The 24,028-nt window shown below is 48.7% G+C and overlaps 1 long non-coding RNA gene across 2 annotated transcripts; it reads right to left on the bottom strand.

The window, feature by feature from the left end:
* Window positions 1–6,429: 6,429 nt before the first annotated feature.
* On the bottom strand, window positions 6,430–23,719 carry LOC108391831 (uncharacterized). Of its 2 annotated transcripts, none has more exons than XR_012133784.1 (3): window positions 23,612–23,719; window positions 18,316–18,386; window positions 6,430–18,155 (listed from the first exon to the last, which is right to left on the bottom strand). It is a non-coding gene; the product is annotated as an uncharacterized lncRNA (long non-coding RNA). The 2 variants fall into 2 exon arrangements; XR_012133785.1 differs by lacking the exon at window positions 23,612–23,719 and adding an exon at window positions 22,853–22,995.
* Between the last annotated feature and the right edge of the window lie 309 nt (window positions 23,720–24,028).

The raw sequence follows: 24,028 nt of genomic DNA, 5'->3' as shown, positions 1-24,028 counted from the left end.
CTCTCCGCCCTGCATCCAGGGACTGTGTCTCCACTTGCAGGCAGGCCAGCAGGAGGTCAGAGTCAACCAGGGGATGCTGTTCTTCTGGCCTGGCCTACTAGCCCCCATGGGGGGCTGAAGTGAGTGGTCCACGGAGCACCCAGGGCCAAGGCCCCAGGAGTTAATAACAGACAAGCCTATGATATGATTGTGTACTTTCAATGCTTCATCTCATTCAGCCTTGGCAGTGACCCCTGTGGAGGTGGCAGGTATGCTCCTCCCTGTGTCACAGATGAGGAAACTGAGGCTCAAAGTCAAAGCTATCAAATGACATCTCAGGAACCTCAAACTAAATCCGCTGACCCTGCTCAGGGTCTGCCTTCCTATAGACCATACTGTCTTGTGCACCTGCAGCACTCAAAACACCATGCAAAACCAGGGCCTTTGCCCCTAAATCAGGCTGGCTCTGCGGAGCCAGGGGGCAGACTGCTCACCTAGTGATTGATGGACTCAGGCTGCCTAGTTGCTGCAGAGACTGGTAGTGCCCTTGTGCACCACCTCTAACTGCCCTGCTTCCCCTGCCCCATCCTCTTCACATTGGACTCAGTTCTCATACATGCCACTTCCTGCCCTTGATTCTCTTCTCTTGCCCCTTCACCAAGCCTCCTCCCTTCAATGCCCCCTGAATACCTGCCTCCATAAAAAAACCACAGCAGTCTCATGGGAGGAAAAGGAGGGCTACTCCCCCCACTTGCCCTCTTGCTCCTCCCTGCAGTCCTTCCTCCTGTTCTAAACCCTGTCGTCCTCCACTGCACGCCTCTCATGAAGCCTTGTATCCTCTGTCCCTGGCCTTCAGCCTCTGTGTCCTCCCCCTCACACACTGTCCTATGTGCTGAGGTGCACTCGTCATTACTTTGCTCCAGTTGTGAAAACTGAGACACCCATACACGAAGTCACTAGAGTCATTCCAACAGCCTCTGGACCCAGCTAGGCTGTCATGGGAACAGCCCCAAGCCTCAGCCAGGTCCCCCTGGGTCAGCGTATGGCCCCAAAGCCCCTTTGTCTTGCTGCACACTGGCTAGCCGGGTGGCGCTGCTGTCAGCGGGAGCCGATGGCTTCAGCCCGCTTGCCTTTCCCAGCACCCCTGGCTGTGCTCCGCGGCCCGGCCCAAACCCTCCCCCCACCTCCACCACCTACACAGCGGGGTGAACACTGGCCCCCTTGCCCTGTGCCAGGCTCTGTGCTGAGCACTTACTATGCTTTATCTCATCAATCCACATCACCATCTTATGGATATTTTTATCCACACTTTACAGATAAGAAAACTGAGACTCAGAAAGAAATTAACTTGCCCAAAATTACATAGATAATAAGTAGTATGGGGCTGGAATTGAAACAATGTTCTTAACCATGGAGCTCCATGGCCTCATTCAGTCCCTGTGGGCCAGTCAAGGACCGTCCTCACGGAAGCCTGGTTCTTCACAGAGCTCTGCCTCGGGCCTTTGATAACCCACTCCACCATCTTTTGAGGTCTGAGTCAAATCTGAGTCCCTCGAACCTGATTGAAGAATGGATTGTTATTTGAAATAGAGAAAACTGGGGACTGGGTTGATGATCCCTTTTACTCTCTTCTTTGCACAACTGCTGTGAGACTTCTGTGTTCCCCATCACTGTTCTAGGTCTCAATGAAATAAGCAAGAAACTCTGCCCTTGTGGAGTTTAGTTTTGTAAATTACACAGCAGGCATAGGATAATGAGGGCTAAGAAGAAAGATAAATCTGGGAAAGAGGGCCGGAGTCTTGGGGGTGTGGGCAGCTGCCTCTCCATGGGAGATGAAGGGCGGCCTGAGGCCTCTGCTTCCTGGGTGGATCCTGCCTAAGGCAGAGCATGAGGACTAAGCTGTGACTGTTTTAGGGGACAAGAGGTAAGAGGGGCCTCCTCATTTCCACAAGTGGTGACATAGAGGCCTAGGTCTAGAAAGGACAGTCTAGACATATGGACCCCTATGTTTATTGCAGCACTATTTATAATAGCCAAGATATGGAAGCAACCTAAGTGTCCATCAGTAGATGAATGGATAAAGAAGATGTGGTACATACACACAATGGAATATTACTCAGCCATAGGAAGAAAACAAATCCTACCATTTGCAACAACATGGATGGAGTTAGAGGGTATTATACTCAGTGAAATAAGTCAGGCAGAGAAAGACAAATACCAAATGATTTCCCTCAAAATACCAAATGATTTCCCTCATTTGTGGAGTATAACAATGAAGCAAAACTGAAGGAAAAAAATAGCAGCAGACTCACAGACTCCAAGAAGGGACTAGTGGTTACCAAAGGGAGGGGTGGGGGAGGGTGGGTGGGGAGGGAGAAGGGGATTGAGGGGTATCATAATTAGTGCACATGGTGTGTGTGGGGTCACGGGGAAGAGTGTAGCTCAGAGAAGACAAATAGGGATACTGTGGCATCTTACTACACTGATGGACAGTGACTGCAATGGGGTATGGGTGGGGGGACTTGATAATAAGGGTGAATGTAATAGCTGCATTGTTTTTCTTGTGAAACTTTCACAAGAGTGTATATCAATGATACCTTAATAAAAAATTTATGAAATTTAAAAAAAAAAGAAAAGAAAAGACAGTCTATCTGGAGTGCTAGATCCTGTTGTACAGAATAGCCTTGCTAAAAGTGAGTGTGTGTGGATTTTCTCCCATTATCAGTGAATGAAGAAGCCCTAAATGTGAGTCCTAGGCTAGTTCTCTTCTGGACCACCTGCCCTTGGCTCCCTACCCTTGCCCCTACTTCCTCAAATTCGTTTGGCCTAAAACCATGCACAATAATTTTACCTAAACCTAAAAAATATCATTAAAAATGTATACTACATTCCAAAGCCAAATCTAAATAATTTTAAAACATCATGGTGGGAGGAAGTAGGAAACAAACATTTATTGATGGCCTCCTAAGTACCAGGTCCTTTATACTTTTTAGCTTATTTAAACCAACCCTCACTGCAAATTTCTGACCAAGGCATTGCCATCCCCAGTTTGTAAGTTAAAAAAGAAAGAAAGACAAACACAAGACTTAAAAAGGTAAAGTAATTTTAACCCAAGTTACATAAATCACAAGGTTGGGTTTTTAACCCATGTGTCTGACTCCAAAGTCTGTCCTATTTTCTGTTTCTCCATCAAGTTCCAGCTTGGCCACTTACCTAGAGTAACCTTGAACAAACTACTTAACCATTCATTGCCTCGTTTCCCATCTGCAAAATGGGTATTATGCTGATAGCTAACTTACCTGTCTACTCCCAGTTCTGTTCTGGTGGTCACATGAGTGCATACATAAGAAAAGCCTTTAGAACTTTAAGGCACTGTGAATGTACATTATTAATCCTCACCTTGAATTTAGAAGTCGTTATTGCTTTTCTACTATCTAGCCTTGTTGGTATCCAGTGGTACATTTCAATTTAGCCTAGCTAGTTTATTTTCCACATTCCTGTTCTGATGGGCTAGTCTCTGGCTGCTGGTTCTGAACTGTGTCATCTATGTTGTTCCCTTTCCAGTAGTAGGTATGTCCTCTTCCACAGCTATCCTTGAGACATCCTTGAGACATACCCACAACTGGGGGGGTTCCTTCCCCCCAGTTCCCCCAGTTGTGGGTATTCTGCAATGGTCTTTCTTCTGGCACCCCACATGCACTCCTTTCCAGCAATGAGATGGTAAATGTTAAACAATTGGCTTTCCAAATGTAGAACTGGCATGAATGCTGTTGATAATTTCATAGACACTAATAAGACAAAAGTGACACAACAAAGATTTATTTCAGAACCTCACTTATTTGTTCTATGACAGGAGCAACTTTGCTGATTTGGATACATGTTTTAATACTGGAAGAATATTACCTCGATTCTTCATGTTACAATATTCACATGGCCACATACACAACACACTTTTATGCTGAATATAACTTGTTAACATTTTCTCTATCACTTTCTTAAGTCTAGACAATCAATGAAACAATACACCAAGTGCTGATTTGTAGTTTGCCAATTTCTGTAGTGTAAATATTCTGACCATGGCTGATTTCAAACTACCCAAGGTAGTGTTGCTGAATGTGGAATCGGAAGAGATGCACAGTAACATACCCGATGTACTATTCCCACCAAATTGATATGAGATGCAAAAATCAACAGCCTAGGTAATAGTGAATTATAGCAAAATAATTAGAATGTGATCTGTTTTCAGTATTTATTAACTTTGTTTTAATATAATTTATTTACTTTTAAGTTTATATAATTTAGTTTTCCATATGACTGTGTTTCATAACTGGCTCACAGAGTTCCTGAAAATTTGACAATCGGCCAATGCAGGCCAGCTCCAGCCCACCACTGTTTCTTCCCTTCTTCCTATTAGCCCCCGTGAGCCTCATGCCATCTCATCACCACACCCTTTATTAAATAGCTCCAGCTAGGCCAGGTCCACATGACTCAAGAGAACATTATTCAAGGCTCAGCTTCTCCAAATAAGCAATGTCAACAGCTTCAGTCTAGTGGAGTGACTTAATGATCTGTTTCCTTCAATAAACTGTGATTTCTGAACTTGGTTCAGATACCTGAGCGTCGTTGTAAGCTGAGAGTGAGGCCCAAAGGCATTTGTGATGTCATATACTAGGTTTAAACTTGGCAAGAAGATGACATTGTGAGAAATGGATTTTCTTAGGCCGATTTAAGGAAGTTTGAGGTGTTTTTTTAAGAGTTAAGCCAAGGCAAAAAATAACCCTTGCAACACATCACTTCACAGTTGGTCAGCCTAGGAGAAGCTATTCTGGGATATCCAAGCTGAGATGCCTCTTTAAACTCCAGGCAAAATGGAATCAGGATGTTAGGCTTCTATTCCTGTCTGCGTCAAGGACTTGCTATGTAGTTACCCAGCTGGTGCTTCAGTTCGAGCTCTGGCGAAACCAAGTCAATGGCCTTTGTCGAGCACCTTAGACTTAAGCTATGGGGAGCAGTAAAGATAATTGCCAGGGCTAGTGGGAGGGTTTGGAGTGTCCACTTGAGGTGTTCTTAATCAGTGGAGACTCTAGCAGGAGGTAAGTTTTGGGTGAAATCTTATAAGAAAATGATCTATGGGCAAAGTTTAACACAAAGGAGCAGGAAGAGGAATAGAAGGAAGGTAAAGGAGGTGGAGGGCCTCCAAGCAATGTCCAGTGAAAATGTTCGGCCAGGGGTCAGAGTAAACTTTGCCTAGTGTTCACTTCTCTAGGACATAACGCTTGCAAAGGATGACTTACAGAAGAAAAGGCAGGTGAGATGGGGTTAGTGACGCCTTTTTGTTTGGGTTTGATGAGGTTTCCTGAGTAGGTAAGGAATGTGTTCAAAGTTATGATTCTGAGACCTTCATGGAGGGTGGCTAGGGAGTGAGCAAACTTGGGGCAATCCCAGCCTCAGAAATGTCCCTGGAGTGTCATGTCTTGGGCCACTGTCTAAATAAACTCTCTCCTATTCATCAGTTGGCATCGTGGTTCTCATGTAACAAGTCTCTCTCCTCTGCTGAAAGCCTGAGCCGGCCCTTTGGCTGAAGAAGCATTAGAAGCAATCACTACATCCTTCTCTACAGTTCCTTCCCCTGCCTTGGACTTCTGTTTTCTCACTGGTCTTGCCAGCAACCTAGTGGGTCGGGGACGCTATTCTAATTTTAACATCAGAGCAACTGAGACCCACAGAGATTCAATGACTTGCTCCAGATCAAACCCATCACTTGGCCACAAATCTTGTACCTCCCCTTCACCAATCTATCTCTAGCAAACCTTACTAGCTGGTCAGATACCGTTTGCAATAAAAAGGCATTTGATCTCTAGAAAAACTAAAAGTTCCACTTGTCAAACCCTATAAGCTAGAGTGAGTATCTTCCAAAAGTTCTATGGGAAGCCCAAGGATTCTGAACTCCAAAGCCAGCCAGACTTGGATTTCCTCTGTAAAGAGACAATTCCTCCCTGTTCAGAATGTACCCTTCCTCACTAAGCTTGTTCCATATTTTGTAATAGCTTTTGCTAACACCACAAAATTGTCATAGACTGTGGAAACAGGCCTTGGGAAAAAAGGTCCCAAGGCCCCTGGAAGTCATTTTTCCTTCCTTTAGCAATTGCTGAGTTAAGCACCAAAAATATGGTTCCCATCTTGTTCCCTTCCCCCACCCCCCACCCCACCCCACACACATACACACAAACACACACACACTCATTCACACGATCTGCTGGACATATGTTCACAAGAAAGCAGGGACATGGGGGTGGGAGAAGAAGATTCACATGTCATAAGTCAAGAACTGGAGCATTTGAAAAGAAAAAGTGAGAGAGGGTGGGGAATTTTCAGCCTGGAAATGGCATATCCAAGGGATTTATTGCCTTTGAGCATCTCACAAGGCATTTTTTTAATAAAAATCTGTAGCTTATGGCTTTTTTTTTTTTTTTTTTTTTTTTGGTATAGGGCAGTAAACAAGAGTTCTGAAAGGGGAAGGAAGCCTGGAGAAAGCCAGCTCCATTAGTCACGCAGCTGCATATCCTGTCACAAAGGACCCCAGTTGAGTAATCGCCCAAAATATGCCGGTTATTTTTTTTCTGTCAGAAAAAAGGGGGCCTGCCAAAATGTACTGTAAAAAAGGAAAAAAATCTGGTCTCTCAGCACCAGAGGGGGAAAGGGAAAGAAAGAAGAAACAGACGGAGCTTCTCAGCACTCTCCTGACCCTCACCCAACTTATCTTTTAAAGAAAAAGCTTTCAGACTCTTCACAGCAATAAAGTGGGCTTGGAAAAAGCTGGTTCTGTGAGATGGTCCCAGTATCACAGTCCTTACAGTTTCATGGTGCTGAGACCTCAGAAAAAGGAGGAATGGTAAGAAAAGGGGAGGAGAGGTACCCCAAGGGGAGAGGAAACAGGAACAGAAAGAGGACCAGAATATCAAGCAAGTCCTTTGATGGACTGCAACTGGGTGAGCTAATTGTCCCATAGGGAACCCATGGTAGCCCACACCAGTTCCACGAGTATCCCATAAGCCCAGCCAGTGGCCAAGCATGCTTTGTAAGCTTCTCTGATGGCCTCAGCAAAACCATCGTTGCCTCAGGCCTCCACCATGCCCCAGGCTGTGTGGGCCACAGATGGAACAGGAATGTATGTGGAAGGACATCGGGCTCTGGGGAAGTCTAAAGAGCAGGGGCTGGGGAAGGCCCAGAGCTTCCTGCTGTTTCAGGGGTTTCCCTGGATTGGCTTTTCAAAACTCTCTGACAACAGGCTCTTGGTGGGGAAACAGAGGTACAGCAAACAAAGGTGTTCAAAAGCCCGGTTCAGTTGCTATCTCTGTCCCATGCTCTCAGTCACACAGCTCTCAGGACCAAGATGCAAAGGACGGTCAGTCCAAGCACAGAGCCCTCTTGGAAAGTCGGTTTCCTTCCTGCTCACATTCTGAGCCAGTCAGCGTTGTCTAGGGGCACAGGGGCTTTCTGAACCCAGCTAATAAAAAAAAAAATCTTGGGAAGGTTTCTCCTTATGAAGGAGAACAGAGCTCTACAAGCAAGGAAGAAGGCAGGTGCACTGTCCCTTTTGCTCTGGGCTCTCTGGAGCCTGTCCTAAAGGAGGGTGACCAGCCCACAGAGCCAGAAGGGATGACCCTTTCCACAGGCACCTTCAAGAATTCAGCTTCTTGCAAATTCTTGGCCAAGGGAACTCCAACACCAAGGATTACAGCAGTAAGGCCCAATTTACCCAAATCAGGACACAACCCAGCTCTTTGAAGCCTTTGGGCCCTGCCTACCCTGTCTGAGACACAGGTTTAAAGCCAGCCCTGAGCTTCAAGACCCAGTCCTGGCCGCTGCTTCCCTTGGGAGAGCTACTTGCCATCTAAAGCTGTGCTTAAAAAGAGCCGTAGCAATGTGCCTTCCTGCAAAGCCCAGCCCGTGGGCTGGAAAGGCAGATTCTGCTGGTCGTGTTGTTGATTTGCTGTGGAATTTCAGGCAACTCAGGTGAACTCTCTGTGACTAGTTTTTCTCCTGTTAAGATTTATCAATTATTTATCAGACCCTCTCAATGCCAGCAACATGCAAGATACTGGGAATTCAGTGGTGAGGGACACAGATATAGCCCTTTTCTTCATGTGAAACTGAGACAAGCTTGCCCATCGCTTCTGCGACACTTAATTTCTTCAGTTTCCTGAAATCAGCTCCTTGGGTGGCTGAGTTTGGGGGTTGAGGGATGAAGTAGGAACAAATACAACTAAAAAAATAAAAATAAACACACACAGCAATTTTTTAAAAAGACACAAAACAACCAAATATTAGCACTAGCATTTCCAAAATGCTTACAAGAGGACAGTCCCTTAGCAACCCTGCTGTAATGAAAATTCTGCCAGTGCATCTGGAATCCACTCTGTTGGACATTTTAGCTTATTGGGAAACAAAAAGGACCAAGGCCACTTTATGATACACAAACTCTGTTAGCGTTAATGCCCATCACTTCGTTCACACCAAACCTGTCACTGGACTGCCTGTGGGGACTCCCCCCACTCATCTCAGCATCAGCTGCAGCCAGTATGAGGGCGGCCATCTTCCTCAGGGCTCAGCCCTTTCTCGAGGCCATGGTCTGCACATAAACCATGAGCTGAAATCGGAAACGTTAAAAGGAGTCTGTTGCCTACTGTTTCGGAGCTGACAGGCCTGGCACGCAAACACAGAAGATCTGTTATTATCTCCCAGATCACAGGTGAGTGAGGTCTCTGGAGGTGCCCAGCCCCACACAGATTTCCCTTGTGGTAGCAATGGCATCTGAGTCACTGAGCATGCAGCCACCATTCAGCTTCGCCCCCTCCCCTTCCTGTGCCCCACAAGGGGGCTGGGGGCCAGGTCCCCCCAGCAGAGAGGGAATCCACTTCCTCTCAGCCCCTGACAACATTTGTGAGTCTTGTCAGGCCTTGCAAGCCTGCGGTCGATAGGCACCCAGGTGATGAAGTCTTGCTCAGCTCCTGTTCTCTCATTAGCCCATTGATGTTCCCAAGATGACAAGGTCAGCAGGTTCCAGTTCGTGGGGAACACACCTGCCAGGTACACCTTCCAAGCAGCTGCTTTAGATGCCAGGTGGTATCTGGTCAGAGGAGAGAGTCTAAGGGGACTGCTGAAATGAGTTGTGAGCTCTGTCCCATCCTCTGGGGGACTCTACTCTGTCAGCAAAAGGCCTGCAAAGAACACCACAGGTGCAGAGCCAAGAGAGAAAGGCTCTAGTGCCCAAAGGAGGGGAGAGGCGGGTGGGCTCCTTCCCCTGCCAGGGGCCTGGGATCCTTGCTCCGGGCTCTGCTTAGAAATCAAAGCCTAACAGCGTGAACCATCACGCTGCTGAGAAGCAAGTGTGGGAGGAAATCTCACAAGGTCTCTGAACCTGCTCACCAGTCTATTACTGGGTGCCCTCAGCTCTCATGCTGAAGGATGGTGTAACAAGAGCTTCTGAGTGTGTGACGAGTCCATGGCCTGACAAAGCACTTACTGACCAGGGAAAAATTAACTTCAGGTGCAGCAGGAAAGGTCTGGTACCAAGAATGTCTGGGGTTTTGAGACACTGGAAAAGATTGCCTAATAATGTCATGGGCTCCCTTCCCTGGAAATATCTGAAAATAGGATAAGTACTCTCCAATCTTATTTGGTCAGCATTGCCTTGAGGTAAAGGGAGGGTTACATTGAGCCATGGAGAGAGCTTGCCAGGAACTTTGAATCTGTGAGATGGTACATTTTCATGTGAAGGAAAAAAAATTGTATTGTGGTAAAATATGCATAACATTAAATTTAGCATTTTAACCATTTTGAATATTCACAATATTGTGCAACCATCCCCAGAACTTTTTCATCTTCTCAAACTGAAGCTCTGTACCCATTAAACGCTAATTTCCCATTCCCTCTCTCCCCAAACCTTGGCAGCCACCATTTTACTTTCTGTCTTTATGAATTTGACTATGCTAGGTACCTCATATTAATGGAATCATACAATAATTACCTTGTGTGTGTCTGGCTTATTTCACTTAGCATAATATCATCAAGGTTCATCCATGTTGTCACATGTGTCAGAATTTCCTTCCTTTTTCAGGCTGAATAATATTCCATTGTATGGATATAGAGTAGTCTCCCCACTTATCCACAGAGAATACATTCCAAGACCTCCAGTGGATGCCTGAAGCTGCAGATAGTACTGAATCCTATATATGCTACATTTTTCCCCAAAATACATACCTACAATAAAGTTTAATTTATAAGTTAGGCACAGTAAGAGATTAACAAGAAAAACTAACAATGAAGTAGAAGAATTAGAACAATATACTGTAATAAAAGTTACGTGAATATGGTCTCTCTCTCTCTTTCTAAAAATTGTACTCACCCTTCTTCTCGTGAGGATGTGAGATGATAAAATGCCTATGTGATGAGATGAAGTGAGGTGAATGACACAGGCATTGTAACATAGCGTTAAGCTACTATTAACCTTCTGACAATACATCAGGAGGATCATCTGTTTCCAAACCAAGGTTCACCACTGAAACCTTGGAAAGCGAAAGTTCAGATGGGGGGGACTACTATACCACATTTTATCTGTTCAATGGACATTTGGGTTATTTACACCTTTTGACTATTGTGAAGAATGTGGCTATGAACATGGGTGTACACATATCTGTTCAAGTCCCTGCTTTCAATCATTTTGGGCACATATCCTGAAGTGGAATTGCACACAGAAAAATTTTTTAAAGAGACAAAAGCAAAGAAAGGAGAAAAGATGTCAATGTTCTTCTATTGTTGTTCATAATGTTGTATGAACAACAGACACTAAAAAATTGAGCTGTGGTAAGGCTTAGGTCAGAGGGCTAAGGAAGCATGGAAGGGGGAGCCAGTAGGCTCCTTGAAGCAATCAGGGAAGGAGATGGAATTTGAGCTGGACTCTGACAGATGATTAGGAATTTACTTGGTAGAAAAAATGGAGAAGGGCAAGAAAAGAAACAACCTTTTTTTAAAAAGAATAACAAAATGTTGACTGAACATATCCCTTGACCCTGCAACTGCACCGGTAGGAATTTCCCTGCAGATGTACTCACAGATGAATACCCGAGGTGTACACCCAGAGATGCTCACTGCAGCCATGTTTGTTAGGTCATAAACTGGAAGCAGCCCCCATGCCCATCACTAGGACACTGGTTAAATAAACTATGAGACAGTCATACTATAAGTTAATATGCAACCAGGGAAGAGGATGAAGGGATGTGCTGATATGGCCAGAATTCCACATATATTCTTAATTTAAAAAGAAGATGTGTGTATATACCCATATTCTTCCCCTATAAGGATACACAAGGAACTATTAATAATTACTACCTTTGGGAGGAATAACTGGTTTGAGAGGAGAAAAATAAGTTTCACGTTATACCTTCCTATACATTTTTTTAGCCATGTGCATGTATTGCATTAAAAGAAATGTTAACAGGACTCTCAGGATGATAGGATTAGGGCCATTTTTATATTCTTTATGCTTTCCTTATTTAAAATACTTTAAAGAGGAAAGTGGCTATTTTTCTAGAATGATTGACTCCCAAAGACTTCTGCAGGCAAAAGGATGGAGAAGATGCTTAAAGGGCCAGCCTTCTTAGGAGTTTCTTTTAGAAATTTGCAAATAATCCAAGACAGAATAATGTCCTCATAATCTGGACAGAGGGGCAGTGATAAGAGAAACAGAGCAAAAGTCTAGGGCAGTGTGGGGCCCAGGGAGCTTTCATTTGCCTGCCAAGCCATCCAGGGGACCTGGGGGCTCCCCTCATCTGCACCCGTCATGGGTGCCCAGGTCTGCAGGAAAGAGACCCAGCCACACAGGGTTAACCCTGGTGCTTTGCTTCACTGAGCATGGCCGAGAAGGAAAGCTGGGAGCCCGGCTGAGCCCGGCTCCAGGCAGCCTTAATAAAATGCAGGTGTTTTTACAGTTGCATTGCAGAGCAAGGAAGAAAGAATCTCAACTGCAGCAAGCATATAGAAATTGAGAAACAAGAGCTGAGTGTGGTGGGGAAAATGTGCCTGCAAATAATGAGAAAGCATTTTGGAAGGAGGAGGGCTGGTTTTGGGGTTAAGAGGAATGCAGCAGCTTCTGGCATAGGCTAACCCTACAGCTGTGTGTGTGTGTGTGTGTGTGTGTGTGTGTGTGTGTGTGTGTGTGTGTGTGTGTGTGTGTGTGTGTGTGTGTGTGTGTGTGTGTGTGTGTGTGTGTGTGTGTGTTGTGTGTGTTGTGTGTGTGTGTGTGTGTGTGTCTGTCTGTCTGTCTGTCTCACACAGGCTCCTGTCCTCATACACACACAAAGGCAGGCTCACACACCGCCATGGATCTTTTCTCAGCAGCAACTCAGACAACACAAATTTGGCCTTTGACCAGGGATTGGTTCTGACATTCCCCTGGCCACTGTGGTCTGCCTTTTCTCTCCTGCCTTCCTCTCTCAGGACCCATGGACATCTTTTTCTGTCATCTTTCCCTTTTTCCCTGGGGCCTTTGGTGGACTATATTTCCACTTGGCCTGCCCCCTCCCACCCTTTTTTAATCCCCCTAGCTCTGCTTTCAAGCAGGCATTCTGTGAGCCTGACTCCCCACCCGCCTTTTCCAAGCCCCACCTTCCCTACAGTCGGAGAGGGAGGGAGAGAGAACAGAACAGCACGTCTGCCTTGGGCTTCTAGAAGGCCCTGGAGCTGGGCTGGTATCACCCAGCTCCTGCTGCGTTAGGTCTTGTGAAATGCTCCAGAGTTGTATAATCCAGAGAATAAAGGCAAGAGAAGTGTGATAAAGCAGGCACAGGGTAGCCTCTCTACTCCCACCACCCCAGGGCAGGAAAGGGCCTGCAAGGTAGGCAGCAGGCCTGCAGGGAGCTGGACCTGCTGAGGGTCCTTTGCCCCTTTTCTCTCACCCACCCCCCAGCAGGGCGGGGGATGGCAGAAGGAAAATACACTGCTTTGCTCCTGTCTTCTAGTGGCTCTCTGCTTACCCTGAGTTAAAAGAGCTTAGAGCAAGTCATTTCTGCAATTTATGTAGTTGGCTCCTTGTCTGAGACCTACTGAGACCTACAATCATAGCATATTATTCCGACACAGGAAGAGGTTTTGGGAGATCCAGGCAGACCCCTGAGACCCTGCGCCACCCAAGGTGGCCTGGTGTCTGAGTGGGAGCACACACGGAGGTGAAGCTCCTCCGTGGGCATGGGTTCCAGATTCCTGTGATGAGGGAGGGATGGGAGAAATGAGTTGGGGCTCAGAAAAGGACTGGCTGCTATGCTTACTCTGGTTGTGTACATGAACCCTAAGCCTACTGAGCAGAACTGAGAGGGAAAGGCCAGCCCAGATGCACAATAAATGCATTCCCAGAATTCAGCACCTCAAGGTCAGAGGGCAGCAGGGGGTGGCAAGAGCTTATCAGCTGTCCTCCAGGCTGACCTGTCTGAAATGGAAGGCCCAAGCTCTAAAGGGTCAAGTTTGTACTTTCTCAGCTCACTTCCTCCACCCCACCCACCTGCCTCACCTCCATTCCCTCAAAAACAAAGCAAAAAAAAAAAAAAAAAAAAAAAAAACCAGACTGGATCTAGCAGGGGCGGGAAAGCAGCAATCAAATTCTCTCGCCCTCATCCCTACCATACCCACGGGCTGGGCTGGTCCACGGCAGCTGCTCAGAAGAGGTGGGAATGGCCATCAGCTCTGTGTGCTACACTCAGAAGCTCTGGGAAATCCAGCTTTGGGGTGACTGGGGCTGCTTGTCCAGGCTCTGCACTGGAACATTCCACCCATAGGGATAACAGGGACATCCTGAAATCTAGGGTGCAGGCCCCCCCACTGGTGCCAAGTGGCCTTTGGGGCTCTTGTATCTCCACACCCCGCCTCTCCTCCCTTCCAGGAGTGGGATGGGGGAAGCCGTGTGTCCTCAGAGCCCCACCCATCTGAGTACCGCATGGAGCCCTCGGGCATCGCTGCCCCAGCCACCCTGAAGGGTGCAACTAGGAGCAGACCTTTACAGTGAAGGGCCCAGACCAGGGCCCCAAAAAAGTAACAGGCAGGCATGCTGCCCCGGCTCCCCGGGAGGAGCTGCAGCGCCCCGGGGCTGCCCAGTGGATGGGACACACACTCACTTGAATTCGCAGCTCCTTTCGGGACACTGCCAAGTTGGCCCTTGGCTTTCTCCTTCCCTGTGCCAGCTCCGTTTCCATAACAACCGCCTCCCATCTTGGGGAGCCTCTCGCGGCCCACCCGCCCCTCCTCTCCACCGTCTCCCCTTCTCATCTGTCTGGGTGGGAATGGGGATTAGAGTTCGGCAGGGCCCAGGATGTTTCCCAGGGCCGCTGGGCCTCCGTGACCCCTTTGCAGCCACTGGGCCCCCGCCCCAGGCTTTTCAAGTGCCCCAGACTTAAGGACTGGCCCTGCATTTCCTCCTCTTTCCTTTCTCTGCCTCCAATAAAGCCGAGAATTAACCCAGGTTTTAAGTGCCCGTTTCCAAGCTGCATTTCAAAGGGGGCTTCCCCAAGCTGCTTCTGCATTTCAAAGGAGCTGATTTATCGCTTTCACTTAAACCCGCACATTTTGGGGGAAGAGTTTTACCCAGAGGTCAAACTTTGGAAAAACAAATGGATCCTGTTCACCCCTCCTGGGGAGCTGTGGGCTATTAGTATATAAACTGCTGGGGAAGGGGCAGGGGGCAGGTGAGGGGGCTGGCACTCCTCAGCATGGGACTGGGGTACTGTGGGGGCCGAGCGTGGGCCCCAAATCCCTCAGGTTCCCTGCAGCTCTTTTGTGAGGAAAGGGGAAAATTCATGGACCCATTCCTGACACTGGCCAAGTCATACTGTCTCTCTCTTGCTCCCTGGGCCTCTCGTGGGGGTCCTCACCTGTACCCTGAGCAGCCTCTGGGCCTGGGTTAACACTTCTATGCTGCTCTGCTCCTCCGTCATGGTCCTGGCCCCTGAGCTCCCCTGATGCATTTCCTTTGACCAGATCTTTGCAGGCACTCAGTATTCAGCTGCTGCAGAGCTGGGCCTCTGAGTGACCCGCACCCTGCTCCCTCCTACCCTGATGGTGAAACCTCGCCCACACCCTTCCTTCCTGCATCCAGCCCTGAACATTCACTCACTCACCCCGCCATCCCTACTGCTGGCCCCGTGCCCCCTCTCACCCAACCTCAACTCAAAAATTTGTCTTACTACACAAGGGATCACCCCCCAAACCCTAGAACCCTTCCTTCCCGTCGATTCTTGCTGCAGCCCCTAAGTGGATTTTTCCAGTCTCACAGCAGAGAGTAAGGTCCTTGCCCTGACTTAACCCAGACCCGATTCCCAGGCTTTCTTGGGCATTAAATCCCCACCAAATGTGCAAGCCCTGCGTTGGACTGACCAGAAAAGCCACAAGCAGGCAGCAACAAAGAAATCCTGGAGAGGCCGGGCATGTGGCACAGCATCAGGAAGAACTTGTTAGTTTGCCTGGGGGCATGGACAGCGAAGCAGCACCCAGAGCCAAGCCCTGGAGAGAGGACATCGTGAGTCAGGTTCTCAAAGGCAGTTTTCCCCTAAAGGACACGGCTCTGTTTCCTTTTCCTGCCCTGGCGCTAGCTCATTCGTTCACTCATTTTCTCCTAGACAGTTTATGAGTGCCTACCACCTGCCAGATGCAGCGGGAGCCCCTGAGGGGGTCACTCTGGCGGGGGGGCTTGCCAGTAGGGCCAACAATTGATTACAGTGCAATGAGATCAACCCTCTCTCCTTGAGGCTGACAGCTCAAGGATCCATGCGAGACTGCAGACGGGGGGATTTGATTTGAGTTTGAAAGCTGAGTAGCTTGCCAGAGAAACAAGCATCCTAGGCTGAGGGAACAGTAGGTGCAAAGGCACAGAGGCACGCAACCCCAGCACAGCTGCTGGTGTGTTAGGCAGATGGGCGGGGCCAGCACAGGAGAATGCAGAGGGAGGTGTTGGGAGATGAGCCTAGAAGGGCCGGGGCAAGGTTGTGAACACAGGCCATGGAATCTGGATGCTGTGGCTGAGCTTCAGGGGTGCATGCAGAGAGGGGACTGAGAAACGGAGGGAAAGGTGTAGGGCCGAAAAGCAGGTGGAGTGCTGTGTCCTAGCCCACAGCCTCCTGTTAACCCTCACCCTGAGCTTCTTTGTAAGGCTACACAAGCTCAGCCCTGCCTTTGTTTACCATACTCCATCCACCAGGGGCACACCGAGCCAAAGGCACTCTTCCCAGAGACCTTGCACAGAAAGCACTCATCACCCCAACCCCTTGGATCAGCTAGGAGTCCAACAAAAAAGAATGGAAGCCTCTCCCTGGAAAGCGGTGAGGGAGATGGGGAAAGTCTGAGGCAAGCTACACCACGCCTGGCAATGTGTGCTGACAGGTGGCTGGGAGGGAGCAAATGGGAGCAGCATAAGTGACAGTGTGGCCCAGGCCCCACACAGCCACAGAGCAGCCTTCGGACTTTTACAGAAGGAAGTGGGTAGACGAGGGTCTCTAAGTCCCTTCAAATGCCCACATTTTGTGGTACCAGGGCTGGTGCCGCAACGCAGGAAGCCTACCCAGTCGGCGTTTTAGCTTTCTACTGCAGAGGCAGGAAACTTCCAGCCCCGGCTGAGTGAAGCAGATGCAGCACAGTGCCCTTTTCTGCAGCCCGTGTCATCTAGAAGGGGTGCACTGTTCAGGGCACAAGACCTCCAAAGTCACAGAAGGAGATGGGGAACACGACAAAGAACAGAACAGGTCCCAAGCCCTCATCTTCATGATGTTCCTCAAGAACCAGGAGTTGAATAACTGCCATTTGCACGTTTCACATGAAAACAATAGATTTCATACAATAGATGTTTCCCAAAAGCTGTCTGAGAAGGGTGGTGGGGTTAAATTGTGCAATTTAAATACTTGAGATGTCTCAGGAGGGGTCAGTCTTTGTAAAGTGTTTTCATACAGTGAATAATTGTCCTGTACCCTGGGTTTGCTTAAAGCCGGGCACCATCCCTAACCATAACAAGGATACTATGTGTGGCCTGGCACCTCCCACTTGGACCTGCGGTTCATCAGACGTTCCTCTTAAGTCTTAGCCTCCCCTTAGGCTTTCTCTTCATGATGAGCATTTGCTTAGACTGTAGAAAGCTCAGGATGCACCAAGGGTAGGAAGGTAGGCATGTAGGCAGGATGGGCACAGAGAATGCAAGACTCCACCCTGCCCTCAGGGACCTTCCCCAGGAGCAGAGTCCTCCTGCTTTGCTCTTCTGGGGGCCCACATGCCTTGGGGCTGTGGGAAGCCCCTGCTAGCTGGTTGCCTGACAGCCCCGCACAGCAGGCCCTCAGTTCACCGGCACTGAGCTCCACCTGGTCAGGACTCATTTGGGGTCATTTTTTAAGGCAGCTGCAATGCAGGCCCCAAGCCTTGGCCTTTCCATAGGCTGCCTTTATCCAGAGGCTCTTCCTAGCTTTGCTTCTCCTCCATCATCTCATGTGAGGAGGGAGAGAGAGGGAGAGAAAAGAGATACCTAATCTTGCTTGAGGATCATATTTTATATCTTCTCCCTCTGAGGTTTTTTTGCATCAACCAACACACGGCACTCCATTCTCTCTGTGGTCTCGCCGTCTACACCCTCTCACCTGGACCAGGCCTCCCTTCTTGCCAGCCCTTCCATAAAGCCTGAAATGTCATGTCCTTAACAGTGGCTTTATCTCACTGGTCTCAGGCCGCAGTAGGTCACAGACCCCCACAGCTCTCCAGAGCCCACATCTCTGAGTCAGCGACTGAGGCAGGTGTTCAGGGTAGTCTGGGTTAGGTCCACTGGAAGCCAAAGGAAATACCACTGATCTGATTCAAGGCTTTGAGAAGTGAGTCACCCACAGCCCATCAACCAGAGCTGCTACACCATGTCACACCCGCATATTCATGAATGATCGGCTTCGGTTTACCAGACAGCAGAGCCCAACCAGCACTCGGGGAGCCCGGCCGTGACGTACTGATCTGCTGTGGTCTCCAAGTTCCATGCCCTACATCTGTCTGAAATATGGAGTGCAGGAGTGCCGGGCCAGGAAGGCTGGTCCCCAGAGCATCTTCCCAGGGCCTCGAGTCATCCCTGAGCAGTCAGTCCTGTGCTTCATACCTTGGAGAACTGTCCCCTGTGAATAAATGAAGAAAGCTGGAGGAGACATGGGGCCCAGCTGGCTGGTTTGCTAGCACCCCTGCCCAGCTTCCCTTGCCCACAGTCTCAGCTGGCACCTCCAGCACAGCCAGCATCCTACGTGGAGGACCGCGTTATCTTTGTTTTTCACCCCTTACCTCTCCTTCGGCCGACTAAAGACCTCCCAGGTTACAGTCGGAATTGGAATTGGCAGGTGGCTTTCTTCCACCTGGGACAGAGGGAAAGTTTTCTGAGTGTGGTTCGGTAACCATCTCCCCTCCTGTTGTCCCATCCCCTCCCTCTCTTTCTCTCATTCTGGTAGAGCCGCCCTCAATTTAAACTATTCATCCTCCCAGGGGCACTGTGTTGATGAAAAGGACCACAACACCCCAGAGGAGGGGCTCACTAATGGTTCCCTTTCTCGCTCTCCAAAAGCACAAGGAGCAGGGTTCTAGGGGCAGGACAGGGTCTGAGATCAGGAGCCAGGCCCCAGGCAGGTAAGCCCAGCTCTCAGTCCTAGGATGGCTCACCATAGTTACAAGGCTAGCATAGTTCTAAGACTAGCTTCTGTTAACTGCACTGTGCGTGTGTGTTTTTTAAGTTAAGATTTATTACTATATAATTTACATACAGTAAAATTCATTCATTTTAAAATACAGTCCTATGAACTTCAACAAATGCACACAGTCATGAAACCACCACCAAAACTAAGACACGAAGCAATGCTACCACCCCCGAAAATCCTCTGGTATATTTTGCAGTCTACTCCTGCCCCCCGCCCCATCCCCTGAAGACCCTCATTAGCTCTTTTGCTCCTGTCATTTTGGCTATTCCAAAATGTCACATAAATGGAATCATACCCTATGTAGTCACCAGTCTGGCTGATTTCTTGTAGCCTAGTGCACTTGAGACTCATCCTTGCCCAGCAGTGGGTTTTCATCTGCGAGCAGCATTCCACTCTATGGGTACGTAACAGCCTTTCTATTCGTGTAGCAATTGAAGGACATTTGGTTTGTACCCAGTTTGGGACCATTTGAACAATACAGGTTTTTGTGTGGACACAAGCTTTCATTTTTCATGGTAAATACCTAGAGTAGGATTGTGAATCATATGATAAGTGTATGCTTAACTTTGTGCTAAACTGCCGAACTCTTCCAAAGGTCCAGTTTGTGTGTCCACCAGCGATGAATGAGAGTTCTGGCTGTTCCATGTGCTCCCCAGAACTTGGTATTGCCAGTTTTTCCTTTTTAAATTTTTTTTTCAAGCTTAGCCATTCTAAAAGGTAAGGAGTGCTTCTCATTATGATTTTTAATTTAATGATTAATGATGTTAAACATCTTTTCATGTGTTTCTTTGCCATCCACATTTGTTCTGTGGTGAAGTGTATGTTCAAATATGTTCACCCATTTAAAAAATTGAGTTGTTTGTTTTCTTATTATTGAGTTTTGAGAGTTTTTTAATATATTCCAGATACAAGTCCTCTGTCAAACAGAGGTTTACAAACGTTTCTCCTAGTCTGTGGCTTGTCTTTTCATTTCCTTAACAGTGTCTTTTGAAAAGCATAGGTTTTTAATTTTAAGTCCAATTTGTGAACTTTTTCTTTTATGGATTATGCCTCTGGTGTCATACCTAAGAAATCTTTGCCTAACCCAAGGCAGAAAGATTTTTCTCCTGCGTTTGTTTCCTTCTTTTATATTTTCAGGCTTTTCTTTCATACTTTCTCTTATGTTTTTGTCTTTTGTACTTTTTGAGCTCTAGGCAAAGCCTTTTTTTTTTTTTTTTTGCATATGGATGTCTAGATTTTCCAGCACCTTTAAAAAAAAAAAAAGACTATTCTCTCCTCAATGAATTACCTTTGCACTGTACATGTGTGGGTATATGCCTCCATTCTCTGTTTTGCTCCATTATTATAAATGTCCATCCTTTATCAATTCTACTGTCTTGATTATTGCAGCTTCACAGTAATTCTTGAAATCAGGGAGTGTGAGTCCCCCTAGTTACACTGTTTTTCTGCAAGGCCCTCCTCTTTCCCATGGTCTTTCAGGCCAGGCTGGACAAAGCTGCAGGGCACTGACAGCCTTGCAGACCCCTGTGATGCAAAGCTCGCTGGTTCCTCTACTATCACACTGCCTCCAGGCATGCTGACATGCTTCTGGTCTCTGCTTTGTAATTTTGCAATGTCAGGCCTCCCTGCCCCCAACTGCACTGTCCCCTCTGCCTGGAAAGCCTTGTCTCTGCCCCCAGCCCTGGCCCTTTTCCTTCTCCTGGGTAACTTGGATCATCCTTCAAGGCTCAGCTAAGCCTGGTCACCGCAGGACATCTTCCCTGACTTCCCAGGCTGGCTGAGTGACTCTACTCCCTGCCACCATGCTTCCCTCTGTCTGAGCATCACCACAATTGATCAACAGACAAAGTGACTGTCTCTTGCCCTACTTCCAACACCCCAGGGTATATATCTACTTTAGCCAACTCCTACTGGTACCCAGCCCAGGGCCTGGCCCCAAATTGGTGCCAACACATGGCTCTTGAATGAACAGAACTGACAGCATATTTTCCTCAGGGCCCATGACAGTAGCAGTGGGAATGCTCTGCTCACAGCCCAGCCTGGAGAGGTGCTGAGATTTCTGGACAGACACTATGTGAAGACGCTCACGAAATTCTGGCTCCTAAGAGAAAAGGAATTTCTCCCAAACAATAGGAATCTCATGAGGGACATCAAAGGGAACCGATGTGGCTTCCTCAAAGGGTTCCCTGTACAAGCAATACACTGTAGTAGCCAGAGTGTGGCCTGGTGCCAGCTGTCCAGGTCTGAATTCAGAGTACCTGAACCCACTGCTGCCCTACTTGTAGGGCAAGTTACTTCCCTTCTCTGTGCCTCGGTCTCCTCATCTGTAAAATGGGAATAATCAAAGTACCTCTTCTTTGGGTTGCTGTAGGGATTATATGAGTCAATACATTTCTAAATAAATACATATACATACTTGAATATATACTGACTATAAATACATAGAACATAATAAATAACCAATAAATTTGGGTTGTTATCATTATTTGGGCCTTGAGTTACCCTTGCTGTCCACTGCGGCTGAGAAAACCTGTGCACACAGCTTCTTCCTCACTAGTCACCCCACTCAGGCAGGAGTCAAGGCCATTAGCTCCCCATTGCAGCACTGATGCTCCCAGAAGCCATGTGCTGGGGAACAAGCAACAGCCAAACTGGAAACAGGCCCTGCCTGGGATCAGTGTCCCCACACCACTCAGGTGCCCGTGACGTGGGAACCCTGCCTCCTGAGGCCTTGGCAGGGGGTTCACACTGGGAAGCCTCAGCACCCTCAGACAGCAATGTGTGACACTTCAAGTGCAGAGAAACACGACCATCTGCTGTACAGAGAGGAAGCCCCCTTGTAAGGAAACCCTAGGAAGCAGAGCTCTGTTTGCCCATGAGGTTAGGTCCCCTGCAAAGGGGACAAGAGCGTGCCCAGAGCACCACTGATTGTACTCTGAGACAAGCAAACAAATCTCCATGAACAGGAGCAGCACCGAGATGCAGAGGGAAGATCTGGGAAGGGCTTGGAGGCAGAAGGGGGTTCAAGCCCAGCAGCCTTCACTGTGTGAGTCACTTAACTTCCCCGAGCTCAGGAACCTCATCTCCTCAGGGGACAGTGCAATCCCGTTCAGGGCACTTGCTGCTATAAGGAGCAAAGGGAACAGAGGAGAGACCACCTGTGCACCCAGCCTTCCTGCTGTAGTCCTGGTCCTGGTCTTGAGCTCCACCAGGATGCTACATTCCTGGGAGCCCCAGTCGACACAAAGGGCCCTCCAGGAAGCAAAGGACTAGGAAGAGGGAAACAATCTCTGGGCCTGGACAGCCTGCCTACCTCCCCACCCCCAGCCCCTCACACTGGAGCCACTGGAGATGGGCCTGACTCCAGCCCTATGAGAGAGGGAACTCCTGCCTTCTTGCTCCATCAGTGCTGGCTGGACTTCCTGGGGCCCTGGGACCCTGGGGCCCTCTCCTCCAGCACCTCCCCCAGCCCCAGCAGAACTGAAGAGGGGTTGGGGGGTGAGGCTACTGCTGGGCTCAGGGCTCTGCGCCTCACAGTGCAGGGCTGGGAGGAGTGGGCAGACAGCGCCTTTGCCAAAGCCTTGGGGAGGAGGACAGAGCATTCTTCTGAGTCCATTCAGCTGCTCAGCTATTTCCTGCTCTGCTCCAGCACCCAGCATGCTCCACCTGCTCTTACTTAACCATTTCCTGTTTACTGCCTGCCTCCTGCAGCCTCCAAACTCGGGTAGCAGCCAGCAGCCCAGCAAGAGCTCCCCGGATGGACGCCTGGACAGCAAGAGCCAGCCCATTGCTCCCTGGGAGGGGTACCCTGGGCCTTCCTTGCAGGCCGCTTAATTAACCCCAGGCTATAGCAGCCGGGCCTCCCCAAAGTTAGGACATAGGCCTGGGAGGAGGAAGAGGGCCCTTCCCCCACCAAGGCTGACTCATTATTAGTCACCTCCTCCCAAGAATCAGCTCTGTCCTCCACTAGCCTCTTCTTTCCCTGCCCCCTGGTTACCTGAAGGGGAGTTCAAGCCCAGCTCCCTTCACTGTGTGTGGGTCACTTCCCCGAGCTCAGGTTCCTCATCCCCTCGGGACAGTGCCGCCCAAAGCTTCTCCCTGGTCCCCCTACCCATACCTGGTCCCCCTACCTGTACTGCACAGGTGAGGGAGACACAAGAGCCCCTGCAGTCCTTTTCATTTAAAAGGTTCCTCTGTGAGGCTGACTTCCTGTAAGAGAAATCTTCAGAGGTGTTCTTATTACAGATTTGGGGCCAAAGTCTTGATCCCAATCCCAGCGCCACCCCTTCTATGGATGTGACTTGGGCAAGTTATGTAACCAGTCCAGACCTCAGCTGTTTTTTATTGCGTAATAGTAATGCCTATCTCATAGGGTTGTTGGGAGATGATAAAATACCATGTATGTGCAAGATCCTGGTATAAAATAAGCAATCAATGCATGGTCGTGATTGCTATGCATCCTAGGTTTTTTATTTATCATTATCATTTGCTATCATCATATAGGAATAAAAGGAAAAGGTTCCTTTATGGATAGCGTTTTTGGAAAAATGGTAAGAAAGCCCTTGCTTCCTTGCCCCTCTGAACTAGGGGTTGATATGGAACAAAAGAAAGGAGTTCAGAGCTTTTCTCTGCATCTAATAGCCACTGGCTGTAGAAGTAGCCCCCAGCCCCAGCTGTGGAGGAAGCAGTGGGGGTGGACAATGAGGAGCAGGGCCAGCGCAGGGAGCACCGTGGCCACGTGCACCCCTGGAGGGCACAGAGGAGGCTGCACATGTGCCCCAGGCACGCCATCCCCCGGACTCACAGAAGCCCACTTGAGCCCACCTCAAACGGGCAGCCTCCTCTTCCAGCCAGCCGCAGCCCCTTCTCTCTAGAGGAAGGTTTCTCACCTTTGGGCCAGAGAGTCCTCGTTGTGGGGCTTGTCCTGGGCCCTGTAGGGCCGTTCAGCAGGGTTTCCAATCTCCAAATGCCAGGAGCACTCCCCTCCCTGGGCAGCTGTGACAACCAAAAACATCTCCAGACATTTCCCAATGCCTGGGGCGGGGGGGTGGGGGATGGGTTGTACCCTGCCTCCACTGAGAACAACTGCTCTAAAGAAAGGCTTGTCCCCCGCAGGTACATTCCCCATCTCCCTGCAGTCTGCTGGGCCTTCCTCCCCACTTCACCCCCTAGAAGACCTGGCTGGGATGTCTCCCCTGACATTCACTGCAGGAAGAGCTGCCAAAGTCCGCCGATAGAGCCTCCCAAAGCTGGCCCCCAAGCTCACCTCAGGAAGGCAATCTTGCCCAGCTGTTGGCAATTAGCCG

The sequence above is a fragment of the Manis javanica genome, chromosome 8 (assembly GCF_040802235.1).
Source record: "Manis javanica isolate MJ-LG chromosome 8, MJ_LKY, whole genome shotgun sequence".
NCBI classification, from domain to species: Eukaryota; Metazoa; Chordata; class Mammalia; order Pholidota; family Manidae; genus Manis; species Manis javanica.
Note: the sequence above shows the minus strand (reverse complement) of the source record. Positions and strands in the feature narration are given on the sequence as shown.